The sequence below is a fragment of the Pleurodeles waltl genome, chromosome 5 (genome assembly GCF_031143425.1).
Source record: "Pleurodeles waltl isolate 20211129_DDA chromosome 5, aPleWal1.hap1.20221129, whole genome shotgun sequence".
NCBI lineage: Eukaryota > Metazoa > Chordata > Amphibia > Caudata > Salamandridae > Pleurodeles > Pleurodeles waltl.
This window is the reverse complement of record NC_090444.1, coordinates 520,068,842-520,084,402: the sequence shown is the minus strand read 5'-3', so window position 1 is coordinate 520,084,402 and position 15,561 is coordinate 520,068,842. Positions and strand designations below refer to the sequence as shown.

At 47.4% G+C, this 15,561-nt stretch overlaps 1 protein-coding gene across 5 annotated transcripts in view; it reads left to right on the top strand.

Moving 5' to 3' along the window:
• The window catches only part of RALGAPA2 (Ral GTPase activating protein catalytic subunit alpha 2), a 1,651,508-nt gene that overhangs the window by 1,199,425 nt on the left and 436,522 nt on the right, over positions 1 to 15,561 (top strand). The gene's annotated exons all lie outside the window — the stretch shown is intronic.

The window sequence follows — 15,561 nt, the reverse complement described above, 5'->3', positions numbered from 1 at the left end:
CAACATTTCATTTTCAATACAGATTTACCGGGCAAGTAAGCAGCCTTTATAATATTTCCGTTCTCTGCTAGTAAACATTGAAATTGACAATATTAATTCCTTCAATCAGTTTTGCAACATGCTCAGGTGATGACCTCACACATATCACCTTCTCCTTAGACGTTGGTTGTTCAGTCCGAATTTTTAAAGCCCTTGCATGTTTGATCTCCCTTCAGTCACCCTCACGTCTACACATCTACATGGCCCATCCACTTTCTTTTCTTACAGGCTTGAAAAATCGCTCAACTTCCAGAAAAAAAAGACTCAAAGCCATGCTCAAATTGGTCACTCCCACTTTTAAACAATGATTGGTAAAGCAAATGGGTCTGGTTTTAATGTGCTGCAGCATTAGCATATTAGAGAAAGCCATGAGCAAGAGCTGGCAGGAACAGACAAGTAGGGCTATAGTTATAAAGTAGTCCCTCATGCATTCATACAAGCACTGGAGTGGCGGTGGAAAGTAACATCCATGCAGCCAGAGGCTAGTCAGAGAAAGCCATTGTTGAAAAGGGTGGGCCCAAAGTCCCTTCAATGTAACTGTTAGCAATAGGTCCGTTGGACAGCTGTGTTGTCAGAACCAGTTCTAAAAACCTCTACGTTTAAATCAAAATGCTTACTTTCTGGAAGCGGACCAAATATGTGGAGTGCTGCTCCATTACACATCAGACAAACCCTGTCAATCTCCGTCTTCATGGTGGACCTCAAACACCATGCCTTCATTTTGATTCTCCTTAAGTGCATGCTGAATGTCTCTCTCGCCTGTTTCACTTTACTTTCTTTTCCATGCAGATTGCTTTAGCTCCACTAACACTCTTTCACCGCACTATGTTTTTAAGCCCCTCTACCACCCTATGCCATGGTCAAAGTGCATTAGAAATAGTATGGAAACTTTGATGCTGTGTGCAATGAGGGTACGGTGAGTGAGCATGGGAGCGGGGTCAAGGGCGTGGCTTAAAAAACAAAATATTCTATATCTTTTTTTTCGATCTTCCATGTTCAGGTACCTACTAGTAAAATAAGGCACAGCTAAAGTGAAAAACAAATGCTACTTAAGGTAATCGGTGGGCATGCACTGTCGTACATTATGAAACCCCTATTAGGTAATGCACTGCAGAGGTCTATGTGAGCAACCAGAGCGCCACAGAATTAAATACTGGTTGCTGCAGTGGAGAATGACTTGTGTATGTTTAGTGCTGCGTGGTCCCAGTCTGTGACAGAAAGCACTGCGACTATGTAAGTCATTATTATAAACTTGCATTACATACAGTATAAAATAAGCTGCTACAAAAATGTGCCGAAAGGTTTAGGATTTAAAAAAAAAGTGCTTCCAAAATATAAATAAATAGTAATATCGAGACTGTACATACAGCAGTTTTTCTATGACTGGCCTTCAAAAGCATACAGTTCAGGGTTCAGCTGGTAAACCCCTCCAGACGGCCCATTACCGCAAAGATATACAACAGCCCGTAGTTTGTTGGAAACATGTTTGGCCACAGTTTATTGAGGGATCCTTTACAGCATGTTTGCCCTTCTTTTATGAGGGCCATAAATCAATCATACGTGTTGTTTGAAAAGGGCAATAAAATCGTTATACCTTTGATACATTTGTGTCATAATTGCTTTCCTTTCACAACTTTCTTATTAAATGATAATTATCTTATTACATGCGGTTTGCTCTTTGCTTTCAATTAATCTCCCGTGTTGTACGTTCTTCATTTTTTTTCAGCTAGGAGGGTACTCGTCTTTTCGTTTAGGCTTAGCTCGCTACCTTGTTTTGGTCCTTGTGTCCCGCTCTCCAGTGGACCCGGGCTGCGAGTGCCGTGTTTCAGAGTACCTCCCCTGACTGCCTTACTCTTCCGTGAGGCATCCCAAGGTAAGTAGCCTTGCCACCCCGCTGTGCTGGGTGTGGCCTTTGTAGTTCTTTTATCCTTTCTTTCGCTTCGCCTTCCTACTAGCTGTTCCTCTTCCGACAACCCAGCCTGCGACGCTCTGGGTGCCTGTCGTCGGTGTGGGTGGGTGGGTGTCTTCTTCCGATTTGGCTGTCCGGTCACCTGCGATGTCCAAGGTGCCGGACAGCCCCCTTTTTAAGCGTCCTTGGCGCTACCCCCGGGGTGCGGGTGCCCCCCTTCCCCGCAGGGTTTGAAAGATGCGGTCTCCCCTCATTGGTCGCTTGTCCCTTTGATGCCCCTGTTCCTTTCCGTTTCCGCCCAACGTTGACCCTACGACGGGGCTGGAAAGGGGGGGAGGGGTGTTTGTTTACTGGGGGGGGCACTTCCTCCCCCCGCCCAATTTTGGCACGATTTTTCCGAGCTCCCGGTGGTCGCGGGCCTGCGCCCTAACTCCCTTGCAATACCACTCAAAAAGAAGAAATGCGTTTCTTCGGGAAGCTGCCAGGGATTGTTATTTAAAGCCAATGCAGGCTTCCCTTTGCGTTTGCAGATTAACCAGTTGTGCACGTTTACATTTCTTTCGAAACAACATGACAAAAAGGCCTGTCTAGGTATCTGCCCCCTCCTTCGGTTTCACAGCATGAGTCCCTACCGTCACTCTGCAGCTTGAAGCGTTTCAACTCTCCGCATTAACCGTCCAAAAATTGGTGGAATTGTTTTTCTTAAATTAAACAAGTGTGGGCATGTCGTACCCCTCAGATCCCACCCACTTCGACCGCCTGTCTTGATTCTCAGTTTCAACAGAACGACATTAAATAAATGTACACGCTGACGTTTAGTCCATTTAAACTTTAGGAGCAGATAAGGCCCTCGTGTCGGTAATCCTTGGCTGGGTTGAGCGGCAGAGGGGCAGAGGGGCAGAGGGGCAGGGTGGCGTTGCCGCAGTCCGCGATGGAAGCGGCCGCGCGGAAGTGTGGGATGTGCCCTTCTGCAAGCCGGTGGCACCAGCCGCCCTTGTGTACCTTGTTCAGAGTGTCACGGGGCCCGATCGCGGAGAGCCACATGACAAATGCTGTGTTATCCCTGCGTTTAAAACATAAAGCCATTACCACGGCACACAAAGAAGCCAGACATTTCCAGGGCAAGTGCGCCTGACCTTTTGTTCACCAGCCAGTGACCCGAGGCTGAATGGAGGAGGCTAGCAGAGGGAGAAGCCTCTTGTTTGGCTCCAGTCCTCGGCATTTAAATTGCATTCCCTAATCAAATGAAAAGCCTGTCCTCTCTATCAGGTTACAGAATCCATGGCAACATTTGGCCTTTTATAGACATAATGTTAGCCTTTTTGTATGCATTGAAGTAGAGACACCTGGAGCAATGTTAACATGAACGATTTAGCATTAATAGCTTAATTATGTAAGAATTTCTGATCAGATAGCTGCTACTTTTGTTATAATGCTCCAGCTTGTATTGTTTTCTTTTTTTTATCTCCCTGCTTGGCAACCAGGCAAACATTCACAATTTTTGTTTCGCCTTGATTAATTAAGCAGTATAATTATCGAGGGCTGTGATGCAGCCTTTCGCCAACAGAGCTCCAGAGTGGGGAAACAATAGGAAGTCTGTCAGTATGAATGCATTCCACGTGCCACAGATGCATGGGGATATCCGAAACAATGCGAGAAAATGCTGCCTGCAAGCGAGCACAAAGCACGCAGGCTCCGCGCCGCGCGCACCGCCGGCTCCCCGGGACACAGATGCCTCGCTAGGCAGCGGCTACTCGAAGAGGATTCATTTGCAGTTATTTGCTGCTGCGGTTTGCCCGCCCATTACTTTACCTTAAGGACTGGCATTTCTGAATTGAAGAGGTGGCTCTAACTTCTTCAGCTTTCAGATGTGTCCCCAAGAACTTGCTGAAGCGAATTAGTTTGTGAAATGTGCAAGAACCGATGCAGTTAAAGGTCGAACATTCATCGTTTCTAGTTTTTACAAAAATATTTTGTCTGGTGGATACTTCTACGTGCAGAGATTCCTCATCGCTTGAAAATCACAGGTGCAAGTCTGGGAACTAGAAATAGCTCTTTCAAGCCGGTAGGGAGCCCTGGTTCTGTATCCGTGACAGAAACGACATCACAGTGATGTCACTGAAGCCATATAGTGCTCACTTCGGCGCCCTTAAGTCAGTACCTTTTTTTTCCATGCCCTCCATGGATCCAGACCTCACTCTCTTGTTTTGAGATAGTTTCTCTCACAAAAAATGTATGATGCAAAATGCTTTGGTGCAGTGTTAAGAATGTCTCCCTCCCCCCAAATGTTCAACCCCATGACATTTGTTTGTAGAGTCTGGTGTTAAACCATGTGACAAGGCCATGTGCCTCCTGCCTTCGTATGCATCTGAAGGCATCAAGGAGAGGGGGTCTAAACTCTAAATGGGGCACTGAATTACTGTTGAGGTCACTGTCCAACCCTTTCTCTCCAGGGTCTTCAGCGAGAAGTACCACAAGCATGAGAAGAAAAAACAGCACTGTCTTTTTTTTTTTCCCCCAAAGTAAAGTGGAGTTAAGGACATGACACTGGCATCGCCACTGGCCCTTTCACTGCCACGCCTCCTAAACACCAGCCCTTGAGGTCCTTTCTGGTACTGTCACAGTACTCGATGCTGCCTGAGGTGTACCCTGTGTTCTTGGCTCTGGATGCCAATCCTGCCTTTTTCGTCAAAACAATGTTGGCAATGTTCTGATGGGTAGTGGCCCCCATTGGAAGGCATGTGCCCCTCTAGGACCCATTGGTTCGTCATTTGTGTTCATGCCGGCGGGCATCGCCAAGCTCATACCAGTGCAGTGTTCCTCACAGGGGAACTCCCCTGGCACTGCAGAAGATGCAGGCCAGACATGTTAGGTTACAAGTGCAATGCTCCAGATGAAGGCTCCATTGAACTTTGCCAGAGACCATTTGCAACCAAAATCTTGGGCAGTTGTTCATAGGTATACTAGAGAGGTTCAGTGCCTGAAGAAGGAGCAGCAGTTCAGAAAAGTACAGGCAAAAGGGCAGAAGAACAGCACTGGAGGACAATGCATGGCTTCTTTGGATTGGACTGTGATTCTATCAACATGCCTCAGATGGTGCTCTGCTACACAAATGACAGCTGCAAGAAAGCAAACTTACTGCCTCCCCTATCCTCTGAACCCGCTGACTATTTGGCACTGACAAATGCACGTGGCCTGGATACGTCGACAGGGAGAAAATGGAGTTTCCTTTGGCGCCTCCTAAAGTGGCTTCCTTTCACTCCATGGTTCACAGAGCAGTGTAAGTCCCAGAACTACTGTTGCCCAATTTAGAGTGCAAATCACATTCTGCTAGAGGGGTTGGCAGCCATCTGTGCAGGCTTCTAAGCCGCTATTGCTTTTCACAGAGGCTGTCTTTGACCCAGTTATGGCTGCCTGGGAGAAACCTACTTCTGCCCTTAATAGCCGTCAATAGGTTGGTGGTGAGGAGGTACATACCTGCTCCAGGGGATCCTCCAATCCTTTCCCTCCATCAGTCCCCAGAGATGCTGGTGCTTTCCAAAAGACCTGTTGCAGACCGACCTAGCAGACAGAGTCAAAGAAGCACGAAGCCATGAGCATAAAGGGGTTATTCAGTGGTGCTGAGGTGGTACACTCACACCTTGTGGGATGTGGCCCACATTGTTCTTCACCACCTACTAGATCACACCTCAGGAAGCATTTTCCTGAGGTGATGTGTGAGCCTGACAAGATGCATCCAGACTAATTATGAACTCTTGTCTGGTCACAGCCGACTCTGTTGCCAGGGTCCTCAATGGCTCTTTGTAAGCATCCCTGGTTGAGGACTTCGATGCTTTTGAATGAAGTTCAGGCTATCCTAAAGTACCTCCTCATTGATTGTGCAAAATTGTTTGGGTATAACGAAGATTTTAAAATAAGCAGAGTTAGTCATTCCCTTGGCTTTCAGTCAGCCAAAAAAAGGCTACCACCAGTGCCGGATGTTTTGTGGCTTTTCAGGGGCTGTAACTGCTGGTAACATCAGGCAACACAGCTCTAGAAACAACCCATTAAACCCTCTGTTCAAGCAGTACAGAGGGAGAGGCAATGAAAAAGGTTGCAGCATCCACCAGGCGGCCTCATCCTCTGCACCACCAGAGAAACACTTTTAGCTTGCTCTTGTGTGAACATGAGGCCCGTGAAAGGGTGGGTGTCCTCTTTTCTAGTCCTAGAAGGCCATCATTTCAGACCATTATTGTGGAAAGAAGTAAGCCCTACTTTTCCAATGCGCCCCCCAATCACAGATCCTTTAAGTAAACGAAACCGCTTTGGCTAGCATGATTGTGGCCAGTCCTATAGTTTGTATTGCTTCTCTCCCCCAAAACGGTATCCAGCAGCTAGAGATATTGCTGCCACACATACAGAAACTGCACAAAGTTCCATGCTTGTGTCACTGAAATGTCTCAGCTAATCTGATCAAAGTGGTCCTTTGATCCTTCACAATAATTCTTTATTAGTCGTTTGTATTTCTTTAAAGATAGCCAACACATTTTGTTCTCACAGAACTTCTTCAGGGCAATTTAATCATTTCTCAAAGTTTCTTCCAAAAAAGCGATCCATTTTTGTATGTGTGTAATGGACCACGGAGGTGCAACTGTCTTTGGCAGCTGTGTACTTTCTATGCTGTATGAGAAACTATTTGAGTGCCGTTTTATGCATTTCATTTACTGAACTCAATTATGAAATAATACATTTACACAAATGGATCATACCTTTGAAAAATACTTTGAGAAAATACCTCATTAACCCAACCCGAAGAAGTTAATTGAGAACGAAACATGTTGGCTGTTTTTGGCTGCTTTTAAAGAAATACAAGAGGCTAATAAATACATAAGTGATGTGAAAAACCTACCAGAGGTCCTTTGGATGCACTGTTATGTAGTGGACACCGTCAAGAGATGCATTGCTATCTTGTCAGCATTTCTCTGCCTTCCAGATCAGTCTTTCTTTTACAAGTCTCCATTCATGACAAGATTTTTGAAGTAACTAATTTACTTCAACTCACCTTATTCATCATGCCTGTAGGGGATCTGTACTAAGGGTTAACATTTTCTGGTGATTTCTCCCTTGCATAACCTATTTGTTGTCAATTAAGACTTTTGACATTAAAACTGCTTTTCTTCTAGCAATTAGGTTGGTGAGGGATATCAATATGTTGCAGGCTCTAAGCATATCCCTGCCTATTTAAATTTTTGTCCACAGAAAAGTCAGTCCTTCAAACCAAAGCTCTTTTCCTTTCAATGGTGCTCATCCCTTTCCACCTTGGACATTTATTACTTTCCCTATTCTTACACTCAGATGCATCCTCGCAAGGGGGGAGGTTGCACAGGCTGAACCCTAAAGAAGAAGTTGACTTTTAAATCAAATGCACTAAAGCAATGAGGTCTGACCACCATATCTTTATATGATATGCAGCCAGGCAGAAGAGTAAAGCAGTACAGAAGAGAACATTATTCTGCTGGACATTTTATGCATCAAGATGTGCTATGCCTTTGGAAACGACGAGCCTTCCGAGGGTCAATGAGCCCATTTCAAAAGGACAGAGGCCCTCATTCTGACCCTGGCGGTTTGTAACCGCCAGGGCAGAGGAAGCACCGCCAACAGGCTGGCGGTGCTTCCGGGGCAATTCTGACCGCGGCGGTAAAGCCGCGATCAGAAAAGGGGAACCGGCGGTTTCCCGATGGTTTTCCCCTGCCCCAGGGAATCCTCCATGGCGGCGCTGCATGCAGCGCCGCCATGGGGATTCCGACCCCCTTCCCGCCAGTCTGTTCCTGGCGGTTTACACCGCCAGGAAGAGGCTGGCGGAAACGGGTGTTGTGGGGCCCCTGCACTGCCCATGCCACTGGCATGGGCAGTGCAGGGGCCCCCTAACAGGGCCCCATTAAGATTTTCAGTGTCTGCTTGGCAGACACTGAAAATCGCGACGGGTGCAACTGCACCCGTCGCACCCCAGCAAATCCGCCGGCTCCATTCGGAGCCGGCTTCATCTTTGCTGGGGCTTTCCCGCTGGGCCGGCGGGCGATCTTTTGAAGATCGCCCGCCGGCCCAGCGGGAAAGTTAGAATGGTCCCCGCGGTCATTTGACCGCGGGGCGGTGTTTGGGCGGTTTACGCCCAGCGGGCGGCGCCCGCCGGGGTCGGAATGACCCCCAGAGTCTTCTATGTCAGCCAAGGCCCAGGGTGTTACAGTGGCCGAGATCTGTTGGCCAGCAACATCAGCACCGGCCAATGTTTTTTCCCAACATTAATGTTTGGATTTGGAGACTAGAAGGGATAGCCATTTCACACATTTAGTGCTGACGGATTTCCTTTTATAACCATTCCTTCAAATCCACCTCTTAAGTGGGGACTGTTTTGTAATCTATTCAAGAAGTGTGAAATCTGCAGGTAAAAGTATTAATTTCAAAAAAAGATATCTACATTCTGTAATAATGTTTCTGGTGAATACTGAATTTACCTGAAGGATCCTCACCACCCAGCTCCCCTCCCTGTTCTGAAGGATGGTTAAAGATAGAAATGTAAGAGATCCCAATTTAAGTTGTTGCACTGCACCTTCACAAATTAATGTAATTCTCCCTCTGAGCATTGCAACGAAGGCACAGATAAAAGCCATGTGTAACTAACGACAGGGCACCAGGTGAGTGCTACATGGTTTCAGTGACGTCACTGTGACGTTGTTTTGGGTGCCAAATGGAGCCAGCGCCCCCTACTTGTATGGAAGAGCTTTTGGAAGATTCTGGATTCAGTCTCTTGCCTGGTATATTCAAGAGGTGAGAAATTAATTATTGTATACCTGAGTCTAAAAGGACAGCACATCAAATAGGGAAATAATAAAAACTGCTACGCTGTCTTTTTGAACTGTGCACAACCAAATCTCAGAAGAGGTAATGGAAGCTAACTTGTAGATTTATCAAGAGATATCCTGAAAACACTATGCTTTTTGAGAACGAGAACAGCCATGTGCAAATTCTTCGTGGTCTACCTTCAATAGGAAGAGTTGAGCCCAAATTATCAGGCCATTTCCCCTCTGAATGCGCAAGCAGCCCTAGTTTGGGGTTGCTTTTCTTCCTCTCCTGAGTGTGCTTGGCCTGACAGTTCTGGCTACACACTTCCTAAAAGAGCAGGATCAAAGCTGATTTGCATATGGGTGGCCTCTGTGTAGTGTGGCCCAGTGAGCGAAAAATGATGGACTTGAATGTGACTCAAATTGATTGCCATTGTCTGAGAATAATTCAGACATTCTGTCCACCCCTTTGTTTCAGTGGATTCTTCAAGTGTGACAGCTATGCACAGTCACGGGCACTGTATTCAGTGTACAGTAAGACACTAGCTGCACCTCAATAACTGAGCCCAAGTAGGCTAAATCCGGTGTGATGTTGCCTATGTTCTGGTCTGGATGTTCAGGTAGACATTTTTCCTATTTGTAGGAAGCTGGCCTGATGTGTGGTGAGCACTTATGGTGTTATCACCTTATACCAGGTTCAGGTATCCCCTATTAGTGAGGTGTCGGCAGTATCTAGGACTCTCTAGAGGTAGCTGTGGATGAGCGGTCAAGACTTATCTAGGAGGCATGCAAAGTTTATGAAATACCACACAGCACTTACACACATGAAAGAACCACGCAATGTTACAAAAATTAAGGTACTTTATTATGGAAACACAAATACTAAAATACTGAATAGGCAATACTCCAATAGGAGGTAAGTAAACACGCTATTATGTACACCTTAGAAGTCAATGATTAGCATAGAAAGCAATAGCAAATGGTGAAAACAATAGCAAATAGCGTAGGCCCCAGCGGGGGAGACCAAACCATATAATAAGTAAGTGGAATGTGAAAGGCAGTACCCCAACCAAGGAAGTGGAATCGATAGAGGGGAACTATAGGAACTAGGAACCCCAAAAGGTAAGTACCAGGGTGTCCCCCAGCGACCAGGAGAGAAGAGATAAGCACCTGGTTTTCCCCAACAGGAGGACTTTAGCAAAGAACTGTGCAAGACCCAGAAAAGACTGGAAGGAACAAAAGTTGGATCCTGACAGAAGAGGTCCTGCAAAGGAAAGGGACCAAGTCTAGTTTGCATTGGAGTGTCTGGTGGTGGCAGGAGCCACTACCCACCCTTCTGTGGATACAGGACCTGTTCAACGGTGGACGAAGAAAGTCAGCAGTGCAGCACAGGAGCAGAAGAGGAGTTCCAGAATTGATGCAGGTGATGTCCCATAATGGCGGTTGTAATGTAGTCGATCAGTGGTGCTGGAAAACCACCAACAAGCCTTGGCAAATGCAGGAGTCAGTGAAAAAGGTTTTGCAAGTCTGAAGAGGACCAGCAAGTCCCAGGGGACTCAACCCAAGGAGGGGAGTCTGAGGTGACCCTCAGCAGTTGGGAGAGTCACAAGAGGTACAAGAAGAAGCATCATCCCCCACAGACGACCCACAGGCAGCAGGCACAGGAGTCGCAGCAAGGCCCTCTCAGCACACCTGGAGAGGAGTTCCAAGTCGCTGGATCATTAGGCAGGAGACTGTGCTTTGCAGGGAAGAGTGCTGGAGGCCAGGGCTACATGGAGCCTGAAGATCCCTTGGAGCAGGATCAAACAAGCCTTGCTAGCTGCAAATGTTGCAGTGCACAGGGGTACTGTCCTGCAAGGAGCTTACAGTCTATCAACTTGGACAACTGGTAGAGGGGACCAAGGGGACCACACCACCACCTGTGATGCAGGATCCACAAGGTTCCAGAGGAGAGGAGATCCATGCAGCTGGTCGTCATTGCTGTTTGTGCCTGCAGATGCAGGGGAGTCACTCTTTCACTTCAAGGGAAATTCCTTCTTTCTTCTTGTGCAGGCTGAAGACTCCTCATCCTCAGAGGATGCACAATCAGGTAAATGTTGCAGTTGCTGGAAGGAGCCGGAGAGACAATGCAGAGCTTAGTCGTTGCTGGAGTTGCAGATTGTTGGTTCCTGGAGGATCCATTTGCAGTCCCGGCAGCCAGAAGATGAAGCAAAAGATGCAGAAAAGTTCTGCTGGAATCTTGCATGTTGGATCTGAGGACCCACCCAAGAGGGAGAGTCTAAATAGCCCAGGAAGGGGGATTGGTCACCTAGCAGAGTGACCACCTATCAGGATGGGGCAGTGACGTCACCTGTCTGACCTGGCCTCCAAGTGGCCACCTGGAGGAGTTCTGGGCACCACCTCTGGAGTGGTGATGGACAGGGGAGTGGCCACTCCCCTTTCCATTGTCCAGTGGTAGGAGCAATGCTGGGGTTCCTCTAAGGAGCCCCCCAGAGTGCATGGAATCATACAGGCAACAGTATTGGGGTATGATTCAGACATGTTTGATACCTGTATCCAGTACACAGGTAAAATGGCTTTCACGCACTTACGAGTCCAGGTTAATGGAGCTAGAATTCGTAGGGGCACCACGGCTCGTTCAGGGGTGCCCTCACACACAGGTACTTGCACCGTGCCCTCTGGGCTAGGAGGGCCTACCATAGGGGTGACTTACAGTGACCTTGTGCAATGACCTTGACCTATAGTGAGAGGGTGCATGCGCCCTTCCACGCAGGCTGCAATGGCAGTCCTGCAGACACATATTGCATGGGCTCCCATGGGTGGCACAATAAGTGCTGCAGCCCATGGGGAACCCCTGGAGCCCCAAAGCCCTGGATACCTAAATACTGTATACTAGGGACTTATATGAGGACACCAGTATGCCAATTTGGGGTGAGCAAAGTCACAAGCAGCCAAGTTTAGAGGGAGAGAGCACAGTCACTGGGGTCCTGGTTACCAGAATCCTAGTGAACACAGTAAGAACACACTGACAGCAGGCAAAAAGTGGGGGTAGTCATGCCAAAAAGATGCTACTTTCCTTAACTATTGAAGCAGGATCAATACTTATTTCTGCATGACAGATGTAGCCTATGGTGGCACCATAGGTAAAAAAAACATGTACTGGAATGTTGTTCTGAGTGATCACCAGTGGCTCAGACTAATTCAAACATTCATTTCATCACTTTGCTGCTAATGTCAGTGTGAAAACTACCTCCACAGTAAAGCTAATGCTCAGTGCAGTTGTGGTGACTGCCCTTCATTCATGAACTCTGCTACAGACCTTTCAGCGGCTAAGCCAGCTATATTGCATGTGCTAAAACTCCTGCTGAACCACATATTACTATGCTTTCTTGGAGCCCAGAAAATGTTATTGTTTGGTGCAGCTGGGTGAGAATGCTGGTACTTCTACTTGACATCGGGTTTCAGCAGATTATAGGTCATCCTTACTGAATAATGGTATTGATGAGTTGAAAACGGGCACATCATGCTGTGGCAGCCTGCTTCCAAAAGTACTTGGCTTCAATGTACACTCCTTAAAAGGTGGGAATTGGCATAATCAGCTGAAAACCTCACTGCATCCTTGTACTGCCCACTCTCTCATGCCACAGTCTTGCAAGCATATTATTGGACCTAGAGTCATTAAGTCTTGCATTAGCCAAGATCTTTGAATGTTTTTTTTGATAAGCAATTTTTATTGAATTGTTCACAGAAAAGGTCAACAAGGCGTACAGGTAGCACATTAGACAAAACGTTACAGCTTTGAGCAATTGGGCACAACTCAGTTATCAAACAATAAGATACATTAGCACAAGACAGCACAGCTATTCCACCTTCAGATAGGACCTTAAAGTATTTGTCCCAACCATTTTCCCCTTACTCGACCATGTTTATAAGGGCCGCCCCAGGCCTCATAGCCTGGTCTTTCTTGCTGTGCACACCAGTCCACCCCTGTGCGCCATTGTGAAAGGGTGGGCAGAGCAGGGGCTTTCCAGTGAAAAGCAATGTTGCGCTTGGCAACCAGCAGAGCCCTGCCCAAGAATGCCCGGTCAGCCCTTGTACCTCCAGCACCATCCAGGACCCCTAATAGAATCATCAGGAGAGATAGTGGAACCGCCCACCCTAACACTTCAGTGAACTCGCTCACTATTGCGGACCAAAAGGTTTGAGTCCGGGAGCTCACCCAAACCATATGTTAGAAGTTGGTAGGGGCAGCATCACAGCAGGGACAGGTGGGCTCAGGGAAGGAGGCCTGCGCTGTGTAGTCTAATCGGGAAGATATAGGTGCTATAGAGGTAGTATATTTGAATCCAGCGCAAACGGAAGAGATGATGATAGTCCTTGCTGCCATCAGGGCATGTCTTAATTGAAGGTATTTATAGAATTATGCATTAGTAAGTGCATAAGTGTGCTTAGCTCCTGAAAGGATCATCAATGTGTCCTTGACCATACATCTCCTAATTGTGAAAGTCCAGTGAGTTCCCATCTATCAAAGCCACTACCACAGCTTCAAGTAGCCAGGTGCCTTGCTAGAGGGGCATTTGTTGTGTAAGTTTTGGCCCATAGGTTGGTCATTCCAAAGCCCTCATCAGCACGTTAGCAATTATTGAGGGTGAGATGGGGTCTGGAGCCATGCTACAAAAATGAAGTTGCAGTCCTGTCTTGGGTTTGAAGCCATGGCCATGGTATAGGGAGCGGGCTGTTTTGAAATATATATAAGAACCTTGAAAGATCATCATTTTGCAGGACGATACAGCCCATTACGTTTAACTGAAGAGATTGCCATTTAACAGGATGATATTTAGCCTTTCTCGTCAGGGGCTCAAGGTTTAGAGACCAGGTAAGGTCATGGCGAAGCATCACACAGATACCTAAGTATCTGAAGCTATGACGACGGATGGGAATTTCATTTAGCCAGTCAAAGCAATCCCGGAATGGGGCCAAGGGCACCAGCCCGACTTTGAGGGGTTCATCCAAAGGCCAGAGGCTTCTTCAAAGCAGCAAACAATATGAAGGCAGCGAGGGCCAGTTATTGCAGGATCTGCCAAATAGAAATGTGCATCATTTTTATTAAGGCTATGCGGTCTTCGTGCCCCATTTCCATCAGTGTATTTGAACATCACTGCAAATGAGATGTGCTAGCGGGTCAATCGTTAGCACGAAGAGGAGGGGCGACAGCCCTGTCCAGTTCCTCACCTAATAGGGAAGGCGTGTGAGAGGACACTGTTAATTTGAACCTGTGCTGTGGGGTTGGAGCAGAGGGCCTGGACTAGTCCACAAAAACAGGGCCCCATCCCAACACACACCAACACCGATTGCAGATACACCTTTTCAAAATCTATAAAAGGCAAGGCTAAGTCAAGGGGTAGAAGGTGAAGGTGGGCCAGGGCAACATGAAGCCATCGGATGTGATGCCTCATGCTGAGAGTCGCCATAAAGCTGCACTGGCCGGGGTGTACCAGGGTGTGGGAAACTTGCTTAAGACAAGTGGCTAGTAGGGTAACAAAGATCTTAGCCTCTCCATTAATGAGGGAGATTGGGCGATAAGCAGTACAGGTTGTGGAGGGAGGCTGTGTTTTTGGCAGTATCTATCTCTGGTGGAAAGGCACCTTTCTGCCCAACTTCATTAGAAAGAGCCAGCAGTTGAGGGATCAGGGTATCTTGAAAGGTTGTATAATATTCTGTGGGGAAGTCATCGGGCCAGGAGGTTTCCTGGAGGCTGTTGAGGACAGGGATGTAGGTATCTCTTCGGCTGTGAAAGTTTTGTCCAGCACCTGAACCTCCATGTGGGATAGCTGGGGGAGGGATAGGTCATGAAGGAAGCGTGTGGAGTAGTCCGCATCCTCTTTCAGGGGACGTTGTATACAATTTACAATAGTAATGTGTGAAGACCTGCATTACCTCTGTAAGCGTATGCAGCGTGTTGCTCTGGTCATCTATGATTTCAGCACGATCCTGGTTGTTTAATGGTGGGAGGGGAGCCAGTATAAAAGGTTAAATTCTTGTGCCCCCATCCAAAGATTTTGGCTGTTGCAGCCCACCATAGATGTTTTGCAGCTTCAAGAGATTGGTGACACATTCCTTCCTGTAAGAGAGAGAGCCACGGGGTTGTATCATCGTTTGGGCCTGTTGCAATGTTGTTCTGTAAGTGGAGGGCGCTGCCATCCAGCTAGGTGATATGGAGTAAGCAGGCTCATGTGCCCAGAGGCAACCTTTAGCAAATCCTCATCAGGTTACTTTACTGGCGGCTCAGAGGGTGCCAACAGAGGAGACATAGTACTCATTGCCACAGAAGTAGGCTTGACGTTCTGTGCCAAGAGCTCGAGTGTAGGATTTGTCTTGTAAGTACCATGCATTGAGTTGCCACATGGGGCATAAGCCATTTTTGGGAGGGGCGAGGTGAAGGAGAAGTGGAGCATGGTCAGATATGCCCCTAGGGAGAATTTGAACATGGGTGATGGTGCGACAGTCAAAAGCAGACATAAAAACAAGATCTATTCGGGAGTAGGTGTGATGTGCCTCAGATGTGTGTGAGAAGTGCAACGAATTGCAGGAGCCATATCCTCCACACTTCACACAGGCCAAGAGAGGCAGCCCAGTCAGAATGATGACGAGCTCCTGTGCGTCGATATGCGGAGGAGGGACCTGAGGTGTCAGTTTTGGGGACAGGGACTGCATTGAAGTCACCCCCTATCAGAGTCAACCCTTGTGGGAGGACTAGAAGTTGCTTGGAGAGATTATGAAGGAAGGTGCTGAGGG